This window comes from Protopterus annectens, chromosome 8.part0, assembly GCF_019279795.1.
Source record: "Protopterus annectens isolate FY-2018-M chromosome 8.part0, PAN1.0, whole genome shotgun sequence".
Lineage (NCBI taxonomy): Eukaryota > Metazoa > Chordata > Ceratodontiformes > Protopteridae > Protopterus > Protopterus annectens.
This window is the reverse complement of record NC_056741.1, coordinates 11,756,364-11,780,167: the sequence shown is the minus strand read 5'-3', so window position 1 is coordinate 11,780,167 and position 23,804 is coordinate 11,756,364. Positions and strand designations below refer to the sequence as shown.

Sequence of the window (23,804 nt, the reverse complement as noted above, 5' to 3'; positions counted from 1 at the left end):
CAAAACTGCTGGATAGTATAACTGATCCAAAGAAGGATGGAGGTGTGTTATCCACATCTGGGCTCACCCATTAGGTTCAGCACCTGATGATACTGCTTGATCGTATAATTAATCCAAAGAAGATTGGGGTTGTGCTACCCACATTTGGACTCACCCATTAGGTGCAGCACCTGATGATAATGCTGGATCGTATAACTGATCTAAAGAAGGATGGGGTGTGTGCTACCCGCATCTGGGCTCACTCATTAGGTGCAGTACCTGATGATATTGCTGGATCATATAACTGACCTAAAGAAAGATGGGTGTGTGCTACCCACATCTGGGCTCACTCATTAGGTGCAGCATCTGATGATACTGCTGGATCATATAACTGATCCGAAGAAGGATGGGGTGTGATATCCATATCTGAGCTCACCCATTAGATACAGCACCTAATGATACTGCTGGATAGTATAACTGATCCAAAGAAGTATGGGAGTGTGATACCCACATCTGGGCTCACCCATTAGGTGCTGCACCTGATAGTCGTGGCAGGGTCTGGCTGACTACTGGGCTGCCTCACTGTGGAAGCAGAGCTTCAGGGGTTAAAGATGGCATTGCATTGGTAAGGCCATGTTAAGAAAACTCTGTACATTTACACAAAGACAAGGAAATGGTTAACAGTGGGGGTAACTAGGATAGTGGGTGGTGTAAAAGACCGGAACTATAATGAGGAAATGGAAAGGGTGAACACATACACAGCAGATAAACTAGAAGAAAGAGACAATAATATGGATCTTTTCTCTCCTCATATGAGCACCCAATATATCCACAAACTAACTAGCCCAACCAACAAACCAACTCTCAATCCTTACCATACCTATATAACCATGCAAACATAACATACTCACCTAGCTACCTTCTATCAAAGTATCATGGAGCACTACACATTAAATATAATACACAATAGTTCAAAAGACTGTTACTTCTCTACAGTAAACTCCCTAGCCCAAGCTCTCTACTACAACTTCTCACAGTAAAGGATGGTGAAATTCATCCTAACCCCAGTCCAACTGCAACCCCTATCACTCTTCATAACCTTACTCAGTCGATCAATTCTCCCCTTGCAAGACCTTCTAACTCACTCCTACTAGCTCATCTTAACATGCGTAGCATTAACAACAAAGTAACTCAACTCCATGCTCTCCTAGAAGTGTACGCCTTTGACATTATTTGCCTAACTGAAACATGGCTAAAACCTGTCATCAAAGATAATGAAATTATCCCACCTGGATATAATATTCTAAGGCTTGACAGAGTAGCTAAGAAAGGTGGTGGTGTGGCTATTCTATTTAACTCTGGCTTTTAATTAACCACTTACAACTGTAATCTACCTCTGGACTCTAAAACAGAAATTCTCATTGCTAAACTTGACTTAATGCTAAATCAATCTATATCATCTGTATGTATCTGCCCCCTGGAAATAACATAGCCATCTTGGAAAATATCCTCTGCTGGCTGGATCCCAACACCTGCCTCAAGAAACCATTATCCTAGGCGACATGAATTTAGACTGGAATACCTATTGTAGTTGCCTCCCTACCACCCACATAAACCTATATGGTTTCTCTCAAACCATTACCTCCCCCACCAGAATAAATAAATCTAACAAGAAAGCAAACACACTAGACTGGATTCTCACTAACAATCATACTAACTACTATGATTCTGGAACCCTCTCTGATGACATCAATGACCACTCACTCAACTATATCATCAGACATAAAGCCAACACCCCCACCCCAACCTCTATCAGGCATATTAGATCCAAAAATAAATTTAACCCTGATCTATTCTAAATGGAAATTAGAACATGCAACTGGGCTCCCTTAAAACATCTTCCTTTAGATGAAGCCGTTAATTTCTTTAACTCTACCTTCCTTGCCATTCTTAATCACCATGCTCCAACCAGATCTATAAGAATTAAGGCCAAACCTGTCCCATGGCTTTCCAGTGAAACCAAACACAAAATTCACATCAGAAATAAATTCTGGGCCAAATGGAGAATGACAAAAAACACCACTGACCAACTAACATTTAGAAAGCTAAGAAATGACACTAAAAAGGCCATACTTTCTGACAAACAAAACTACTACTTACAATATCAACAACTTAATCACAACAAATCACAGAAATTCTGGGCCAGCATCAAGCAATTACTCCACCCAGGTCAATCTACTACACCAAACCCTCAAAATACAGACCTGGATAATCCAATCCATACAGCTAATACCTTCAATACCTTTTTTACAGACACTATCCAATTACTAGCCAGTCAACTATCACGTAATACCTTCACATTACTGTCATACTGCTCAACCCCACCCCACCCCTTTTCATTTCAAACCTGTCACAACCTCATTTATTCAAACCTTTTTGAATAAACTGAAATCATGCTCTCCTTCTGCAGACCTACTGCCTTCTGAATATCTACAGCTATCATCCAAGGCCATAGCCTATCCTATTTCCATACTGATCAACAGATCAATTACTGAAGGTTACATCCCCACCTTATGGAAAGTCTCCCATATAATCCCCCTACATAAAGGAGAACATTCCACAGAAATATCAAACTATCTCCCCATTGCCCTACTTTCTCCCCTAGCGAAAATTATGGAGAAATGTATCTATAAGCAACTACTCCACCATTTAATTGAAAATAATTTACTTTCCAACTGTCAACATGGTTTCAGACCCTCACACAGCACTACCACTGCCCTCTTGTCTTTTACTGACTATATTAACAGGCACCGATACCTGAAAAAACTTTCTTCTTCTCTATTTATCGACTTGTCCAAAGCACTCGACATGGTAAACCGCCAAATTCTCTTAAACATCCTAAAATCTCTGTCATTAGACCCACTTTCCATAAAATGGTTCCAATCTTACCTTGACAACCAACAGCAAGCAGTACTTTGGCAAAATACTTTATCCACCCATCTACCTGTTACAGTAGGTGTCTCTCAGGGGTCCATACTTGGATCTCTTCTCTTCTCTATATTTATTAATGACCTTCATCTAGCTATCCCACAAGCCACTTGCATATAATATGCTGATGACGCAACACGATTATCTTCAGCTACATCCTCCCATGATCTTCACACTCTCACCCAAAAAGTATTCAACATATTTGAACAATGGTTCACTCAGCATTGCCTTCTTTTGAACCCTAAGAAAAAACAAACTCCTCCTCTTCACTCCTACTTTTAAGTCCTCTCCTCTTCAGTTCTCAGTGACATCTACCAATGGTACTATAATATCTCCTGACTCTACCACCAAACTACTAGGTGTCACCATCGACAATAACCTGAACTTCGACATCAACATCAATAATGCCATAAAGACTATTAATAAAAAAATGGCACCCTCTATAGGATAAAACCCTTCCTTTCCCCTACTGCTAAAACTACTATCGCCCACAACCATTTGATCTCTACACTCCTCTATGCATCTCCCATTTTTACTAATCTCTCCAAGAATAACCTCAACAAATTGGAAATGGCCTATAATAACATTGCACAATTTGCTACAGGCAACCCATTCTGAACCCATCAATGCATAAACTTAAAACAGCTAGGATGGTTAGAACTACAACACCTGATTAAATTTCATGAACTCACCCTTGCCCACAACATTCTTTATAAACCTTCTAATACTCCAAGCTTATCTACCCTCATCACCCCCTATACATATCTGAAGTCCTTACGCTCATCTCACCATCTTCTAGTCCACACCACTAAACCTAAAAACAGAGCTGGGGATTCCCTCTTCTCTAATTCTGTAGGTAAATCCTGGAATCTTCTCCCTTGTGACCTCTCCTCACACACCTCATTATCTCTCTTTAAAAATAGACAAACTTCTCCTCAAAACTCACTGGCTATTACCCTGTTCCAAACCAGACTAGTCATCTACCTCTACTAATTTGACTAACCTATCCAGTGCTTACTATCCTCTGCTACATTTTCCATCTCATCATAGTTTTCTTATCTACCCTTTTTCATTATTTACATCCTGTTTATACATTCTCTTCTTAAGTAACTCCTTTGCTACATTACTACTCATCTAACTTCCTTTCTTTAATTCTGACTTAACCTGTAGTATGTCTCTATACTTTAATTTTGCACTATTTTTTAACACTGGACCTCAGTGTTACATCCTGTTAAAACCTTTATGCTGCATTTTACATGTTTCCATTGTTGATGTCTTTACCTTTATGTTTCTATTGTTGATGTCTTTATCTTTACATTTCCATTGTTGATGTCTTTATGTTTCCATTGCTGATGTCTTTATCTTTATGTCTACATTGTTGATGTCTTTATCTTTATGTCTCCATTGTTGATGTCTTTATCTTTATGTCTCCATTGTTCATGCATTTATATTTACGTTTCCATTGTTGATATCTTTATCTTTATGTTTCCATTGCTGATGTCTTTATCTTTAGGTATCCATTGTTGATGTCTTTATCTTTATGTTTCCATTGTTCATGTGTTTATATTTATGTTTCCATTGTTGATATCTTTATCTTTATGTTTCCATTGCTGATGTCTTTACCTTTATGTTTCCATTGTTGATGTCTTTATCTTTACGTTTCCATTGTTGATGTCTTTATGTTTCCATTGCTGATGTCTTTATCTTTACGTCTCTATTGTTGATGTCTTTATCTTTATGTTTCCATTGTTGATGTATTTACCTTTATGTCTCCATTGTTGATGTCTTTATCTTTATGTCTCCATTGTTGATGTCTTTATCTTTATGTTTCCATTGTCGATGTCTTTATCTTTATGTTTCCATTGTTGATGTTTTTATCTTTATGTTTCCTTTGTTGATGTCTTTATCTTTATGTTTCCATTGCTGATGTCTTTATCTTTATGTCTCCATTGTTGATGTCTTTATCTTTACATTTCCATTGCTGATGTCTTTATCTTTATGTTTCCATTGTCGATGTCTTTATCTTTATGTTTCCATTGTCGATGTCTTTACCTTTGTTTCCATTGTCGATGTCTTTATCTTTAGGTATCCATTGTTGATGTCTTTATCTTTATGTTTCCATTGTTCATGCGTTTATATTTACGTTTCCATTGTTGATATCTTTACCTTTATGTTTCCATTGTTGATGTCTTTATCTTTATGTTTCCATTGTTGATGTCTTTATCTTTATGTCTCCATTGTTGATGTTTTTATCTTTACGTTTCAATTGTTGATGTTTTTATCTTTATGTTTACTTTGTTGATGTCTTTATCTTTATGTTTCCATTGCTGATGTCTTTATCTTTATGTTTCCATTGTTGATGTCTTTACCTTTATGTTTCCATTGTTGATGTCTTTATCTTTATGTTTCCATTGTTGATGTCTTTATCTTTATGTCTCCATTGTTGATGTTTTTATCTTTATGTTTCCTTTGTTGATGTCTTTATCTTTATGTTTCCATTGCTGATGTCTTTATCTTTATGTTTCCATTGTTGATGTCTTCATCTTTATGTTTCCATTGCTGATGTCTTTATCTTTGTTTCATTGTTGATGTTTTTATCTTTAGGTTTCCATTGTTGATATCTTTTATTATGGCAATTGCTATTTATCCATTTCTGACTTAACCTGCATTATGTCTCCATATTTGGAATTTTCACTGTTTTATGACTTTTGTCCTCAATACTATAAATCCTGTTACAAACTCTGTACCGTAAAATACTTGTTACCATTGTTGATGATTTTTATTTTATTAGGAAAGTTGCTATTTTTATTAGTATATTCATTTTTTTTTGTTCGAACCTGTATTATTGTATTTGGACCATGCCTTGGAGCTTATCTCCCTGGGCCTCTACTGAAAATGGATATATATCCAGTTAGACTAGCCCGGACAACAAATGTAAAATAAAATAAATAAACAAAATCTGGTACACAAAGTTTGTGCTATCTTCAAAGGATAACCCCCCTCCACCATCACGCAACAATTGTAAATGTTTCACCTCCCAAGCCCTTTTACACTTATCAAGGGTGCTAGAACTTATCAGAGATTTGGGATGCATGGCTGGACTTAAAAAGGCCCTTGTGGTCATTAACCTATCACACACCTATGATCCTATAAGAAATGAGATGATATCTAAAGTAATAAAAAACTTATATAGGTCACCTCTATGGGACCTGACAGCATGTCTAGAATAGTCTACTAAAACTGCAGTGAAATTTGGCTAATAAATTTGTTATAACAAGACATGTTCCAGAAATCTAGCATCAGGCTATAGTGGTACTTGTACAAAAGATAGGTACTATATCAGAGCCAAAAACCTACAAACCAATCAGCCCCACTTGCATTACTAGATTTAAACAACATCAGTTTGCTGAAGAGACTTCCTACTTAAGCCGGTGGCATTTGTTTGAAGAATATTGTTACTAGATGAGGGATTAACCATACATGATATGTGTACTTTTATCTTGTAAAAACATTTGACATATTGTAGCCGGGGGGACTAATCTCCCCCAAAGATATAGGTTATAGGTCCATAGGAGGTAACTAGGCTAATGACCCAACAGCCCTTACAAGCATAGCCATGTTATAACCGAGTTATCCTTACAATCCTAGCCATGTTGTAGCCAAGTTACCCTGAATGAGTTTGGTTAGATGGGTGTTATTTACATGATAAACACCAACTACCCCTATCCATGAGGAACATGAGAATTAGTCTTAGGGTAAATTTGCGGTTTCCCATCCAGTTGCCCAGGTTGTGCTTGAATACAGTCAGTGAGGAGCTCTGCTTTACATGAACTGGGAGTCTATTCCAGAGGACAATCAATCTCTGGGAGATATATCTGTCTTTCCAGCATGTTTTGTTAATGTCATAGGCTAAGTTAAGATCCCTTATGTGAGTGTCTCATGTATCATTTGATTTGCGGATGTGCAGCATATCTATTAGGGCAGGGTTGGAGACTGTCCTGTAGGCTAGGCACAAGTCACCTTTCAGCAGCCTATAAGATAGAGAATAGCAACAGAGCTTTCAGTCTATCCACATAAGTCATGTTTTGGAGGCCCTGAATTGTCCTCATGAGAAACCTCTGTGGTCTCTCCAGCTGCTGCAGGCATCTGGTGAGGTACATGCAAAAGCTATTAATGGTCTAATGAAGGTCGTGTTCATTGGAACTATAACGATGCACTTACTTATGAGATGTGCAATGTACAAGGCTTTCCTTACTACTGCAGAAACATGGTGATTTAAGCTTATATTGCTATCAACCTGTGTTCCCAAGTCTCACACACTGCATTTGAGCCTGGGGGGGGGGGTGCTGTCAATAGTGTAGGTACTTCCCCGTTGCTAAAGGAGATAATAATGAACTTTTTTTGTGTTTAGTTTTAGTCTGTGGCTTTGACACCAATCATTTGTTTGTAGTAGCCCCTTCTGTAATTTGTTAGCATCACTGGGAAACTCAATGATTGTGGCCAGTTTGCAATCATCAGTGAACGTAGTAAGCCACAGGCCTTCTACTTTAGCATGGACTTCTGAAAAATAAATTCCAACTAGTAAAGGGCCCAGCACAGATCCCTACTGGTAGAGGTGGAGTCCCCAACTTTGACAGTGTGTGTTCTGTCTGTGAGCCAATTGGCTACCTGTCTAGTGATGTAAGGGTTAATCCCCAGATGAAAGAGTTTCTCAGTGATACTTGAGTGGGGAATTGTGTCAAAAGCATTGGATAGGTCAAGATAGGCAGTGTGCACTGTCTTACCTTCATCCAGGGCTTTGTTGACATTTTCAAAGAAGTCTGCTTGGTTTAACAAGCATGACCTACTCTCAACAAAGCAAAACTGTGTTGGGTCAAGAGTCTGAAAGTCACCTATGTCCTTCTTGATGAGGTCCATGATATTTCTTTCCATGACCTTGCAAATGAGGCTGGTTAGGCTTATGGGTCTGTAGCTCCCAGGGTCAGTTGATGGGTCCCCTTTATGCAAAGGGATTACTGTTGCTGTCCTCCACTCTGCTGGAACAAAGCCAGGTCTCTCAGGGTATGGTTAAAGAGAGCACCAAGTGGTTCTGCTAGGTCTTCTTTTACATTGTTAAGTAAGCAGCCTGGAATGTTATATTGTACCACTGATGCTGTGTTTTTGGCCTTGGCGACCACAGATATGACCTGCTCTCTAGTGATACTAGGGAGGGGATTAGTGTCAGAAATGCTTTGGGGTATGGCTGTTGGGGACAGGGGGTGAAGGTTGTGGCAAATCTGTCAGCTAGGAGGTTGGAAATTGCCTCAGGTACAGTATGAGTATTATCATCCACTACTAGTTTGGCACATAGCTGGGCATCCTCTTTTAGATTTCTGTGAATAACTTCTCTTTTAGATTTCTGATGTAGCTAAAGAATGCGTTATGTTTATCCTTAGCTAGGGATGCTATTGCAGCTTTGTAGTTAGCTTTACAGGATTTTACAAGGTGCCTGATTTACTTGTTTAAGCTGTGGAGGGAATTCTTCCTCTGCTGAATCAGTTCCCTCTTGTTCTTAGACATACGTTTCTCTCATTTGTTATATAACCTACTTGTACTTGAGGTCCACCAAAGTGACTAGTTTTATTTTTTTTTGGAGGACCTGGTTTTGATTCAGACAGGTACAGCTGAGTTTATATAGTTGTTTAGGTGTTTATACAGGACATCTGTGTACACCTCTGCATAGGAGTCATTGTCGACACTGTTGCAAGGCTTTGAAGCTTTTTATACCATTGATTAGTAGGTTGTAGTTAGCTTTGGAATTTTTTTAAAATTGTATTGCTTCTTTGGGGATGTCAAGCCTGATAGTTACTTCAAATGAGACTGATTTATGGTCCAACCTTACCAGGGAGGGTGCTACACAGGGGGTGAGGTGGGGTGCAGAGACCCCCCCCCCATGGTGGTGAGTATTAAGTCTAGGACATTTGTACCCCTTGTGGGGTGCAGACTAACTGTTCCAGGGCATTTGTATTGACAAAGTCCAGGAAGCTTTGGGTGATCATGTTGTGCTCGTGTATGTCACCCAGTTGGTGCAAGGATAGTTGAAATCTGCCACGAACAAGGTGTTTGACTTTATGGTGAGTGGCTCTTGTAAGTCCAGGTAGGTGGCATGTTTCTCCTGGTTCATTGTAGGGGACCTATAGCTAACAATGATGTGGTAAGGTATTTGTCTATATTTAGTTGGATCTGGAGTAGCTCAACAGAGCCATACTATTTGACCAGTCTTGAGGTATACATAGCTTTAATGAAGATGGATATACCTCCACCTTTGGTTCTTTCATGCTCATTTTGAGGTCTGAATGTGTGGAAGGCATTGTAGCCTTGAATGGCTGGGATGCTGTCTGTGACCTTGAACCATGTCTCAGTGACTGCACAGACATCACCATCTTCCAGGGTGAGGAGTGCTTCTAGGGAATGAAGTTTCCTGTTTAGGTTCCTAGCTTTAAGCAGCATAACCTTGGGTTTGTCTGGAGTAGATTTCGTTATGAAGGAAATATCATTGTTTTGATACTGCCTAAAGAAGGCACTATGGAGAAGGCAAGAGCCTTTGCCAGTATTCAAAAGCCTAGAGGAGAGAGGTGCAGACCATCTCTGGCAAAGCAGCATGGTCTGTCAACCATGTCTTCCCAGGCTGACAGATACTAGATCTCCTGGACTGACACCAGAAGCTAAGCCAATTGCTGAAGTTTATCATTTTTTTGTCTATATTGTGGCATCATGCTGGGTGAAGGTAGAATGCTGCTTAGGGCTAGGGATATAGCTGCCTGGGACACATAATCTGAGAGTTCAGTCATGTCTCTCTTCATATATTCCAGAGAAGTACGTCTCAAGTCATTCACCCCAACATGGACTATGACAGAGCCATAACGGTAGTTGTCATTCAGTGACTTGCGTGCGTGCATGATTTGATGGATCCTGGGACCTGATAGACAGCTGACCATGACCTTCTCCTTCTCTGGCCTGATGAGGGACACATCTGTGTGTCTCACTATCGAGTTGCCTATGACGGAGACATTTGATTTTGAGGTGTTTTGCCTTAGGGGCTTATTTGCTGAAAAACTGGTTTGTGCGTTATTATGTTTAGTGGTTTCTATTCATGTTACAGTGTGTGTAAGTGGTTTGCACTTGGGAGGTCTTATCTTGTATGAGAGGTGAAGTGTGTGTGCTGACAACCTGACTTGATGTCTTCTTTGTTATGTGAGAGGATTGATTCCACTTTCATAGTGTACTTACATCTCTCACATACTGTGCTTGTTTGCTTTAGGAGTACGTGGCTTTCAGTATACATGAGCAATTACTGCATTGCCTCAGGATGTCCATGTCAGTCAGGCTGGCCAGAGAAATGGTGAGAAACTGACCATCCATTAAAGCAGGTTATAAGTGCTATTAGGGAGTGGCCAAGTTTGATCAGTTTATGTGCTAGGATTAACAAAGAGTCTTATTTTATTGAAGGTCAGGGATGAAAGGCTGCGGCAGCACCGCTCGGTGCGGAGCTGAGTTGTCCACAGTGCAGCAGGGAAGCTTGGGTGGGTTCCACTGACACAGGTCTAGGAAAAATTGTGTTTCCAGACATTTGCTTCTAAACAATATAGAAGGCACTGCTAATCTCCGCTGCACAGTGTGCAGCAACACAAAAATGCAAGGCTTAAATACAGGCAAGATTAACAGTTTATTGCTAATCTACCAATGGAAAAGCACACAATGAACCTTCTTCCAACAATCCCCAACTCAGACAAGGCTGGATCTACACTCCTTCTACCACTTCTACCACAAGGGTGCAGGAAAGCCCCTTTTAATGTAAAAAGGCTGGTTTAGAGGTCAAGTATAACAAAAACAGGCTAGGTTAGGCAGATCCGAATCTTGACTATGCTGTCTAGGTTAAAGTTGAAAATAAGTGCAGAATATAATGCAGTCACAGAAGTAAAAAATCAGAAAGAATACAGTAAACAGACACAGTGCAGTCTAAAAAGTGCAATAGAACCACAAAGTATGCTTATTTTCTTGACTTTGTTAACAGTTATCTACATAGTTCTTTAGGTAACTGAAGATGATAACTCAAAGAAATAAGAACTACATGTTAGCTGCCTAAACCTAGTGAGGTATCGACTGGAGTCCCCCTGGACTGATTTTTGACACCCTTCATCTGTGGTCTATGTTTGTAGATATAACAACAAGCAGTGAATTCTATTTAGCAAAATACTCTGGTGAATTCAAAATTGCTAACTATATTACCTGCACTAAAGATGTGAAATACTCAAATACAGTTTATACTTGATGCAACGACAACAGTCCAACAATTACATGTTATTTCTGATAAAAAGATGTACACTTTGATTAAAAAATAATATAGAGATGCTAAAAGCAGCAAGTAACATGAAATATTTAGCCATCATTATAGACAACAAATTAACCACTAACCAATGTATTGATCCAAAATCAGAAAGTCTTCATTTGTAGCACATCATGCCCAAAGAGAAAATTAGTTGTTTGCACGCAGAAAGCTATTGTAACCTTATATACATTTCTGATCAGGGTAGTTATCATAGGATCATAGACGGTTACTAGGCTTGTGCCTCCACAGCTCTTATAAGCCTAGCCAAGTTCAACCCATGTTCCCAAAGGTTTCTGGTTCAAGCATACACTAAAATCAGCAGCTATTGCCCCTGTCCAAGAGAGACACAGGTGGAACCCATGGGGTGAATTTCCGGTTGCCCATCCAATTGTCCAAAGTGCGCTTAAATAAGGCCTATGAAGGGCTTTGTCATGAATAGGAAGCTTGTTCCTCAGGCAGGGCAACCTCTGTGAGACAAATCTGTCTCTCCAGCAAGTTCTGCTGATGTCACATGCCAGGTTAAGGTCCTTTGAGCAAGTGACCCGTGTGTCATTTGACTTGCAAATGTGCAACATTTCCAATAAAGCTGGTTCAGAGATTGCTCCATATACAAATCACAGGTTGCCTCTGAGCAGTCTGTACGAAACAGAGTAAAGTGATAATGATTTCAGTCTGTCCACTTAAAATAGATCTTATAGACCCTGAATTGTCTTTGTAAGGAACCTTTGTGGTCTCACCTATTGCTGCAGGTGTTTGGAAAGAAAAATACCAAAGGGAGCAGTTTACTCTATTATTGGCCTGATGAGGGAAGAGTACAGGGGGGTTATAACCCCTTTTTTTCTGGAGGCAATGCCCTTACTTATGAGATGAGCAATATAAAATGCACTTTTTACCACTGTGAAGACATGGTGATCGAACAAACCTCTCATCCTGGAAACATCAAATATCTGGACAAAGGCCCATGAAAAGTAGGTACAACTAGCCAAAAATCTGTATGCTGATTTACATACAATTTACATACATAATTATGTAACCCCACCCACCCCAACATAATTGTGGGATACCAACATTCAAATGTAAATTGAAGATCAGTCAAAATATTAAACACAAGTATAACAAGAACAATAGTGTTTTACTTTTATTAACATTTGAGCTTGTATCAAACTTTTAACTTGCATAAAACCAAGCTACAATGTTCCTTTATTAAAAATAACCTGTTCTAACAACATTCTAAGTTTATAAGAATAATATTTTAAATCTTTCCCGATTTTTGGGTTTTTGCCTCCCCCCAATTTGTAAGGCTTTACCCAGATTTCTTGTGTTAGGAAGCTGAAATGTATGCCTTTTTAACACCACATCAGGATCACCACTTGGGGATGAAAACCAAGTTTATATAATAACAGCTACATACTCCTTTAAGTTCATAACACACACAGCACACCATGATCCACCACTCCACCCATCTGATGAAAATTATAATAACAAGACAAGAAAAAAAACAGCATTTATTATTGTAAGTTCCATCTTACTAGGATACATTGTAAACATTTGTTTATATCATCTCGCAGCATTTATAAGTTCCATCTTACTAGTAGGATACATTGTAAGCATTTGCTTATATCATCTCACATTTTTAAAAAATAAAAAGTACCCTAACTGGATAATCACCACAAAGGATCCCAATAACTTTAAAAAAAAATGCAGTTTTGATGCAGGCCTAAGAAATGATCTACATAGCTGTCATCAAGTCTATCATTTCACAATCATGAAGAACGAATTTTGACCTTGTTGTAAGGACCTCACATACCAAACCATTAATTATACATTATATCATGCAAAAACCTACGCAATTAAAAATATTCTCCCAAACAAAACACACACATATATATTCTACAGATTTACTGAATCTTTGAGGTTGTTATAACTATTGTAACATACATGCAAAGACGCTGAACTACTGCCAGTCATATTACAATCTTCTCTGACGACTGTACCATCTTGTTAAGCGTAAACATAATCACTGAACATCTCTCACAAGAAGTCTGGACAAAGCCGTAAATAAATGTGAGAAAAAGGCCGAAACATAGAGACAATTTTAAAATATTGCTCTTAGAAAGTTGATAGAATAATAGGATTTCCATTGCCATTAATTTTCTGACAGATGTGAAGTATGAAACTCAAATTTCTGACATTATTCTCTAACTTCTGTCTTTAATGAGTTGCCATTAATTTGCCAGAAAACCACAATTTTATGAAAAATGGATCAAAACTATGATCCAAAAATCTGTACAGTTGAGAGGTATACTTGGATTTCAAGGGAAACAAAAAAATGCACTGCTTAGATGAAACAATGGCTTTATTACAGTATGGGCACTAACTTATCTTATAAAACATTACCAAGCAGAAACATCATTGCCTCTCAATTACTTTCACGTCAAACTCATTGAACTCCAACAAGACGCATTATTGTTAAATGTGAGCAATGAATTAATTTAAGAAAAGTAGATTAATGAAAGACAGAACTTTCTACAAATTATTAGTATTCCTTACTTGCACCCTTTCCTAATGGTGTACTGATAGACTGGACTTCACTCTGTCCGTATTCAGCAGTATACACAGACTAATGGACAGATGGACAGTAGAGTTGGTAAGGTTTTGACTAAGGCTGAGAGTGCGCATAGCCAAAACAGTCATTGAGGAACTCCCACCCAGTCTATCCGCATGGGTCAGTACTAACCTGCACAGACTTCACCTGCACATAAATGCTGATTAGTTTCTGATTAGTTTCTAGCGAATGGCCAGTAACCCACTGCAGTAGTTCTCTGTTACGCCACACAATGTGAAGCAACATAACTGTCCTGTGCTTGCCTAAGCACCGAATAGCTCACTTCAAGTTGTCTGAAGCTATGCTCTTAACTGATTCCAGGAGGATTACTTTGTTTACTATAATTGCAGTGGGGGATGGGGGTGGGGTTCTCAAATCCTGAGCAGGAGGGACTCGGGATGGACTACAACACAACAACTTGTCTTGAACTTGCACTTTGCAGCACTTCCCTTGCTCCTTCTTTGCTTGGCTGCCACTGGTAGAAACAGAAAGTTTAACTTAACTAATAACTTTACTAATTAAATATAAAAAAAAAAAGAACTTTACACATTTTATAGCTCTTCTCCACTCCACTCAATATGTGCTGCTGTGCTGATGCCTGTAAGCCTGCTGCTGTGTTTAAACGTTAATCAGTGATAACAGTATGACTGAACATACCTAAAAAAAAAGTAAACATTAACAGACACAGTCCAAGGAGCCGTATTCTTACAGGCTGGCCAAAGCTGACGTCATTGCACACACCCTGCACATGATGATGTCGGTGACAACTCCACAAAAAAAATTGCAAATAATTGAGACTTAAAGGGCCCACTCAGGAATTCATGGCACCCCAGTATTTTAACCTCAAAACCAGTAAATACTGAGGAATTTGGTATGGTCAAGAGGTATGTGATCGAAGTTATGGTTGCTGTCAACCTGTGTGCCTAGATCTCTCACCACTAACTGTGTGCTTAGGGTATTGCTATTGATGTGGTAGTTTGCAGGAACATCACCCGTACCAAAGGGGATGATGATGCATTTTTTTGGCATTAAGTTTAAGACCATGGCTTTGGCACCAGTCATTTGTCTGCATAAGACTTTCTTGCAGGATGGTGACATCACTAGGGGTTTGAATGATTGCTCCCAGTTTGCAGTCATCAGCAAACTTTGGCAGCCACAATCATTTAGTTTTACCCTGTACTTCAGAGAAGCAGATTCCAAACAGTATGTTTCCCAGGACCGATCCATGTGGAACACCACTGGTTACAGGTCTGCTGGAAGAGGAGGTGGAGTTCCCTATTTTGACTGTATGAGTTCTATTAGTGAGCCAGTTTGCAACCCACCTGACAATATATAGGCTGATACCTAACTGGGTGAGTTTATCAATGATGCCTGAGTGTCAAAGGCCTTGGATAAGTCTAGGTAGGCCGTATGCACAGATTTTCCCTCATCTAGGGCTTTGGTGTCTGTCTCGAAGTCCACTAAGTTTAACAGACATAATTTCCTCTTGACAAACCCAAACTGGATGAAGTCAAGCATTTGGAGATTTCCTGTATCTTTGTTAATAAGGTCCATGATGATTTGTTCCATGGCCTGGCAGATAAAGCTGGTCAGGTTAATGGGTCTGTAGTTCCTGGGGTCCATGAATGAACCCCCTTTGTACAAAGGGGTGACGGTAGCTGTTTTCCATTCTGCTATGATGAAGCCAGTGCTTAGGCTGTGATTGAAAAGTGTGCTTAATTGTAATGCTAATTCCTCTTTTAACGCATGTAGAACACAGCCTGGGATGTTGTCTGGTTCTATAATGGCTATGTTTTTGGCCTTAGAGGGGGCATTTAAGACCTGTTCTTCAGAGCTACTAGGCGGAGGGACAGGTGTTAGGGATGCTTTGGGGTATAAGTGGCAAAAACAGGGGAGTGAAGTTTTCACTGAAACTGTCAGCCAGCAGGTTTGCTATATCCACAGGTTCTGTATATGTAGCACCATTAACTACACGTTCAGCAAAAATCTAGGCCTTACCTTTGAGGTTATAGATGTAACTAAAGAATGCCTTGTGGTTATCTTTTGTTAGGGAAGCTAATTTGGATTCATAGTTAGCTTTGGCGGACTTCACTAGGAGTCTTAGTTGCTTGTTGAAGATGAGGAGGGAGTATTTCTAGTTTTGAGACTGTTCTTTCCTACTCTTAGACAGCAAATTCTTTCTCCTGTTGTATAGCTTGTTAATGGCAGTTGTCCATCAGACAGGTTTGTTTTTCCTTGAAGAGCTTGATTTGGTTCTATCAGGTATAGCAGAATTAGTGCAATTGTACAGGTGCTTATATAAAGCATTCCACTGCTGGAAGGGACTATGAAGCTATTTATGCCATCACATAATTTGCCTTGGAGAAGTTTTTTAGTCTAGTTGTTGTTAAGGTGGGGGGGGGTCTTGTGTTACAGTTACTTCTGGCGAGACTGATTTGTGGTCAGATCTCACCTAGGGTGGCCACACACTGGGGGTGGTGCAGCAGTCCCCCATGTTGGTGAGCACCAGGTCCAGGATGTTTGAGTCCCTTGTGGGTGTGCCAACCAGCTGGTCCAGGACTTTGAAGTTAACAAAATCCAGGAACCTTTGGGCAAGTGAGTTAGAACACGCATAATTTACCCAGTCTATGGATGGGTAATAAAAGTCACCCAAAACCAGGGTATTTGGTTGTATCTTGAATGACTCAAGTAGATCCAAGTAGGCTGAGTGGATGTCCTGATTCATGGAGGGAGTTCTATAGCTGGAAATGACCAGAAGAGGGGTTTTACCTACAGTCAATTGCAGCTGAAGTAATTCAAGGGAATCATGCTGTTTAACCAGTCTAGAGGTGTATTTATCTTTAGTAAAAATTTACATCACCTCCTTTAGTTCTCATACTTTCAGTTTGTGGTCTGAATGTGTAGAATGAAATGTAACCTGGTATAGCTGGGGTGCTCTCCACAACCTTAAACCAGGTCTGAGTGATTGCACAAATGTCAGCATCTTCCAGAGCGAGGACTGCTTCCAAAGAGTACAGTTTCTGGTTTAAAGTCCTAGCATTTAGCAGCATAACCTTGAGGATATTTTTAGAGGGTATTTTTACATTGGGAATTTTGTTCTTGTGACATTGCTTAAAAAAGACAATAATGGAATGGCAAGAGCCATAGCCAGTAACCAAGATCTCAGGGGTGAAAGAAGAAGACCATCTCTGGCAAAGCATCTAGGTCTGTCGACCATGTCATCCCAGGCTGACAGATACTGGATCCCCTTTGAATGACACTAGAAACTAAGCCAATTGTTGAAGTCAATCATTTTTTGTTTGTATTGATATATCATCCTAGGTGAAGGTAAAATCCTGCTTAAGGCTACGGACATACCTGCCTGAGACAAATAATCCGAGAGCTCAGTCATGCCTCTCTTCATATAATCCAGTGAAGTACATCTCAAGTCATTCACACCAACATGGACTATGACAAAGTCATAACAGTGCCTGTTGTTGAGAGACTTGAGTGTGTGTGTGTGATGTGGTGCATCCTAGCACCTGACAGACAGCTGACTTTGACCTTTTCCTTATCCAGACTGGTTAGAGGGACATCTGTGTGTCTCACAGTTGAGTCGCCTATGACAAAGATATTTGTTTTTGTGTTATGCCTTAGAGGCTTGACTGGTGAGACACTGATGTGTGATATAGTATGTGTACTATGTTCTGCAGAGGATGTATTATGTGAAGTGTGCTTGTGTTTATGTTTGGGAGGTCTATGATGTCTAGGTAAGCATCTTGTAAGGACCTCCATACACAGTATGTAGGTTTATGTGTTGGTTTGGTAGGTGCAGGAGGTGAGATGTGTATGCTGACAATCTGCTTACTATCAGATGGACTGACTGGTGAGTGGGGGAACCTGGATTCCAGGTTCTTGATATAGATGCACCTCTCACATAATGAATTAGTTTGGAGTAGAAGACATGGGTTGTCAGTGTATATGAGGCAATTGCTACATTACCTCAGGATGCCCATGTTGACTAGGCTGGCTGGAGAAACTGGGGGAAACTGTCCATCCATAATGCCAGGTAAATTAATGTTGTCAGAAAACAGGGAGAGGACAGAAAGGAGCAAGTAAAGTGGAGGACAGGAGAAGTGGACAAAAATACGATGGACTAGTGTGTAGAATCTGTGTTGGTACCTCAGGAGCTTCGCCGAATGTATCACCTGTCAGTGAGGGATAGTCACGAGAACTCACTGATGGAGCACCAGCAGAGTACTAAGGGAAAATTCACAGGCAAAGGTGTTTGGTTCTATAACCACCAAAGGTGCCCACCCCTGAGCGGCAATGCGCAATGCACAAACGAGGTGCTATGTAGCAAATGAGCACAAACTGATATAAACAAATTAATCAAGAAAAAGCTCAAAACTGAGTCCTGTTCCAGCAACCTTCAATCAGATGAGTTATAACTGCACACTCCTGCCACTAGGGGGCAGGGGAACCCTCACTAACAAAAGATGGTCTGGTTTAGTGCTCAAGTTATACAAACAAAACTAGATTCAGCAGATCTGAATCTACTCTTTGCAACAGCAAAGTGGAACAATTTCAGAACAAAAGAAAAAAACAGTTCAAATAAGCAGTGATATGGTGAAAATGCAGTTCAAAGGTGCAATATATAGTGAGAAATTCTACGTAAATTTTGCAGAGATCAGCAGATGGCTTGGATTTGCTTATGTAGTAAAGGAGAGCAAACTGATTTAAACAAATTAACCAATAAAAAACCTCAAAACTGAGCCCTTTTCCAGCAGCCTTCAATCAGATGAGTTCTAACTGCACACTCCTGCCACTAAGGTGCAAGGGAACCCTCTCCAACTAAAGAATGCCTAGTTTAGTGCTGGAGTTATACAAACAGAACTAGATTCAGCAGGTCTGAATCAAGTCTATGCTACAGCAAACAAAGTGCATTGATTTCAAAAAACAAACAAGTTCAAAATAAGCAGTGGTATGGTAAAAAAGCAGTTCAAAAGTGCAATATGCAGTGAAAAATTCTACTTAAATTTTGCAGAAATCAGCAGATGGCTCAGATTTGCTTATGTAGCAAACAAACGCGAACTAATTTAAACAAATTAACCAATTAACCAATAAAAAAGCTCACAACATAGCCCTGCATTTTGCTGCCTAAAAACAAGCAGCTTATCTTATGTGAAGAAGGTTCAGACTTTCTTAATAAAGAAAATAAATAGGATGAAAAACATGAACTACACTGATAGACTCTCTTTGTCTTGCCAAGTACTGAGAGGTAATGTGTTTTTGGTAAATAAAGCTCTGTCTGACCTGATTATATCTGAAAACTTGAACTTAAAACATTTGGCAAGTGGAGAAAATACAAGATCCAATAACCTGCTAATAAAAATGAATATAAATAAAAAGTGACGGATTCATTTCTTAAGGAATATCAACACTTTGATATTCTGCCTCTCATAATAAAGTTAAGCACATGACATTATTCAAAAACAATATTAATAACCTACAACAGCAACAGAAAGTACTAAAATGGGATAATAATCGTCAACCGTCCCAAAGGGCAGTAGATTGTACCAATCGCAGTAGTAGCCAGACCAAGTACTAAGAAAGTCCAACCCTTTCTAAAGTTCTGAGGTGCCTTTAGTGCAAGAACAGAACTGTATGCTTAAATCTTATAGCATTACATCACATATACTAAACTTGGAACAATACAGAGAAGATTAGCATGGCCCCTGAGCAAGGATGGCATGCAAATTCATGAAACATTCCGTATTTTTTCCAGTGACTGCCACGTCTTTGGGACAGGCTACCAATTCATGTGAAACAGAGCACCTCTATAACACTGTTTAAGAGGAACCTGGATGAGTGGATAGAGCACTGTAAATTCTTACCGCAGATAGTGACAACAAAATGGGCAGTCATCACTAAATGCAATCTTGGTTATTGACTATTACCTATACAGAATTACATTGGGTCAAAATGGCTAGGCTTAAAATGACCTCCGGGTTGATAGCCATGTAATCTTCTATGATCATGTGATAATCTGGTAGCTTTTTTAAGACAATAATGCACTTAGTGATGTCTGAACAAATTAAGGCCAAAGGAAAGTTTGCCATCTCCTTGAAAAAATAAATAAATATGTGCAGAAATCCTAACTTGGTATCAGTCTTGCTGGTCTTATAATTGTTTAGCAATTAGATCAACAGATCAGCTTAGTATTTTCAACATAGGTGACTTGTAAACAAAGCAAAGTTGATTCCTGCTAAGGAGGGGACTTGTAAACAAAGCAAAGTTGATTCCTGCTAAGGAGGTGACTTGTAAACAAAGCAAAGTTGATTCCTGCTAAGGAGGTGACTTGTAAACAAAGCAAAGTTGATTCCTGCTAAGGAGGTGACTTGTAATCAAAGCAAAGCTGATTCCTGCTAAGGAGGTGACTTGTATACAAAGCAAAGTTGATTCCTGCTAAGGAGGTGACTTGTAAACAAAGCAAAGTTTATTCCTGCTAAGGAGGTGACTTGTAAACAAAGCAAAGTTAATTCCTGCTAAGGAGGTGACTTGTATACAAAGCAAAGTTAATCCCTGCTAAGGAGGAGACTTGTAAACAAAGCAAAGTTTATTCCTGCTAAGGAGGTGACTTGTAAACAAAGCAAAGTTAATTCCTGCTAAGGAGGTGACTTGTAAACAAAGCAAAGTTAATTCCTGCTAAGGAGGTGGCTTGTAAACAAAGCAAAGTTAATTCCTGCTAAGGAGGTGACTTGTAAACAAAGCAAAGTCAATTCCTGCTAAGGAGGTGACTTGTAAACAAAGCAAAGTTAATACCTGCTAAGGAGGTGACTTGTAAACAAAGCAAAGTTAATTCCTGCTAAGGAGGTGACTTGTAAACAAAGCAAAGTTGATTCCTGCTAAGGAGGTGACTTGTAAACAAAGCAAAGTTGATTCCTGCTAAGGAGGTGACTTGTAAACAAAGCAAAGTTGATTCCTGCTAAGGAGGTGACTTGTAAACAAAGCAAAGTTGATTCCTGCTAAGGAGGTGACTTGTAAACAAAGCAAAGTTGATTCCTGCTAAGGAGGTGACTTGTAAACAAAGCAAACTTGATTCCTGCTAAGGAGGTGACTTGTAAACAAAGCAAACTTGATTCCTGCTAAGGAGGTGACTTGTAAACAAAGCAGAGTTAATTCCTGCTAAGGAGGTGACTTGTAAACAAAGCAAAGTTGATTCCTGCTAAGGAGGTGACTTGTAAACAAAGCAAAGTTTATTCCTGCTAAGGGTTTTAGCCCTGATTATTGTTCACCTTTATTTCATCGTCTTAATGATATACCAAATTTATTTATTTTATTTTACATTTGTTTACTGGGGAAGTCCGACTGGACAGAGCTGTCCGTTTTCAGCGGAGGATTGAGGAGAAAAGCTCTGAAACAATTGCTAACATACTATACGTAAGATATTTACATGAATATTGTGGTTTACACATACAGTTATAAAATATAGCAGACAACATATGATTGCATAAGATATTTACATAAGCATAGTGGTTTAGACAGACAATTAAAAATATAGCAGATAGTAACATATCATTGTTGTTCATATAGTATGTTTAGTGGAGATAATCTTGAAGATGTAATGAAGATAAGATAAGAAAGGAAAAACTAAAAAAAAATATATATATATATATATTAGCCAGATAATCCTGAATATGTAATAAAGATAAGAGAAAAAAAGAAAAACTAAAAATACTAGCTAGTTTGCCAAAGGAGGAGAATACAGACAAGTTCTTATGAGGTTCATTTTTCATTCTTACCCACATCAGCTAATAATGTTAGTGAAAACAGCAGAGGCCTGTATTAATATTTGGTGGCATCATGTCATGTTCCCTACCGGCACATTTTCACATCTTGGAGGCCAGGTCTCACCAGATGACTCATACCTCTCAACCTCCTAGCACAAGAAACCAGACAAAGCCTAAAATAATGGGAGGGACAAAGGCCCCAGAACAGTGACAAGTTTCAGATATTGCTCGTATAAACCGAAAAAGTTGCTAGAATAACAGTATTTGTGTTGCATGCATTTTCTGAAAGTTATGAAGTTTCAAACTCAAATGTAAGCCATTATTTAGTGACTTCAATCATCAGTGACTTGACTTGCCAAAAAATCAGTTATGAAGAACTGATCAAAACTATGAGACAAAAAATCTGGACAAATCTGGACAATTGAGAGGCATGCCAGATATCAAAGAACTGTTGATCATTAAACATTTTGCCAACAAGTTAAGGTGTAAGAATATTCAGTGGAGCCTCCTAATTCAAGGCCATTAACCCTACTGGGCTTAGTAAAAGCCTGCAGAGAAGAGTCCTTGACCACTAAATGTTAGCATCAAAATCTGTCTGGGAGCTTGAGAGGCTGCTTTCTAGGAGCAAGTTAACAAGTGTGCTGCAGGCATTTTACTTGGGAATGGGAGGAGTTTACACTCTGGGGTGTATCTCCAACATGGTGGTTGTGGGCATATCTGCCATGGGTACATTATAATCTGAAGAGTGTTGTGAAGTCAAGCCTTTTCTTGTCAAGAGAGAGGATGTCATGCATCAAGTCTGTGAGATTATTTCAGGGATGATTTACTTCTTAGTGGTCATGGCAGTGTCTGCTTCATTCCCCTTCTGATTGTGAGCCATCATAGGCCATGGCTTAATGAAGGAGTGTCAGACCATGGCTTAATGAAGGAGTGTCTTACCACTTCACAGGTTGGGTACTCTGAACCCCCACCAAGTACAGCAGAAGAGAGACTTTTCTCTCCTTTGCCATTGGGCTGTTGGGTTAAACCGCTGTATCCCATGACATTGCTTCATGTTATTGTCTCTTCCTCTTCCAAAGAGGAAAGGCAATGCCAGCCCAGGTCTTGCTTTTTGATTTAATGCACAGTTTGATGGCTGAATATTTTTTATCTGTCAAACACAGGAACTTTTTCCCTATAGATGTCAGGAGGCATGAATTGTGAATGTCAAACAAGAACTTGCAGGATCAGAGGCTAGGTGTATTCTTCTCATGTGATATGATGTCACACCACTGTAGGTTGTACATGGCTGGATATGCAAGTTTGAGGATAAAAATAGCGTAACTGAGAGCAGAAATACTGTTTTCCAACCCTAGACTCCCTTTTTTAGATCTAAAGCTCATTATTATTTTATAATTTACTTTAGTATGTTTTAGAATTGTACTTTAAATTGTATTTTTTTACTGTAGTATTTATATGTACTTTTGAAATAGAGAATGTATTAAATGTTTTTCACTCCTTGCTGGCTGTGTTTCACCAAATAAATTATCAGACTGCATTTATTAGTTATTTAGTTAATTATCCAGTTTAAAACATTCTCTGTTAGTAGCAGACAAACAGCTTTGTCTGTAAGAAAAATTCGAAAGAGATCTGCATACTTTTAATTGTTTACCTTCTGAGCATTGAAATGCAGTCAGGTAAGTGATACTAAAAACCAAAGACTCAGTAAGACATCATATTTGTACCTAACACACCCCTCCCTCCACCAGCACACACACACACACACACACACACACACACACACACACACACACACACACACACACACACATACACAATTTCCTTGTAGCTGGCTAGCAGATCATATAGAAACATTTAGAAACATTATTGTTACATAGGAGATGAGATGAATGCTGCGGTGGTACGGCGGTAGCATTGTTACCTCACAGCAAGAGGTTCTCCCGTTCGATTCTCGGTGTGGCTTGGGAGTGCCTTCTGTGTGGAGTCTGCATGTTCTCCCCGTGGTTAGGTAATGTTCGAAAGACATGCGTGCGTAAATGGGCATGCCTTCGTTGAAGGTTGGGTATCGAGCTGGCACCTCGGTGTTTCGTAA

At 39.3% G+C, this 23,804-nt stretch overlaps 1 protein-coding gene and 1 non-coding gene across 2 annotated transcripts in view; both read left to right on the top strand.

Moving 5' to 3' along the window:
• Positions 1 to 23,804, top strand: part of LOC122808606 (pleckstrin homology domain-containing family G member 5-like) — a 676,293-nt gene that overhangs the window by 456,687 nt on the left and 195,802 nt on the right. The window lies entirely within an intron of this gene.
• LOC122809863 lies at positions 19,597 to 19,702 on the top strand. The gene has a single exon (XR_006365978.1). It is a non-coding gene; the product is annotated as a U6 spliceosomal RNA (small nuclear RNA).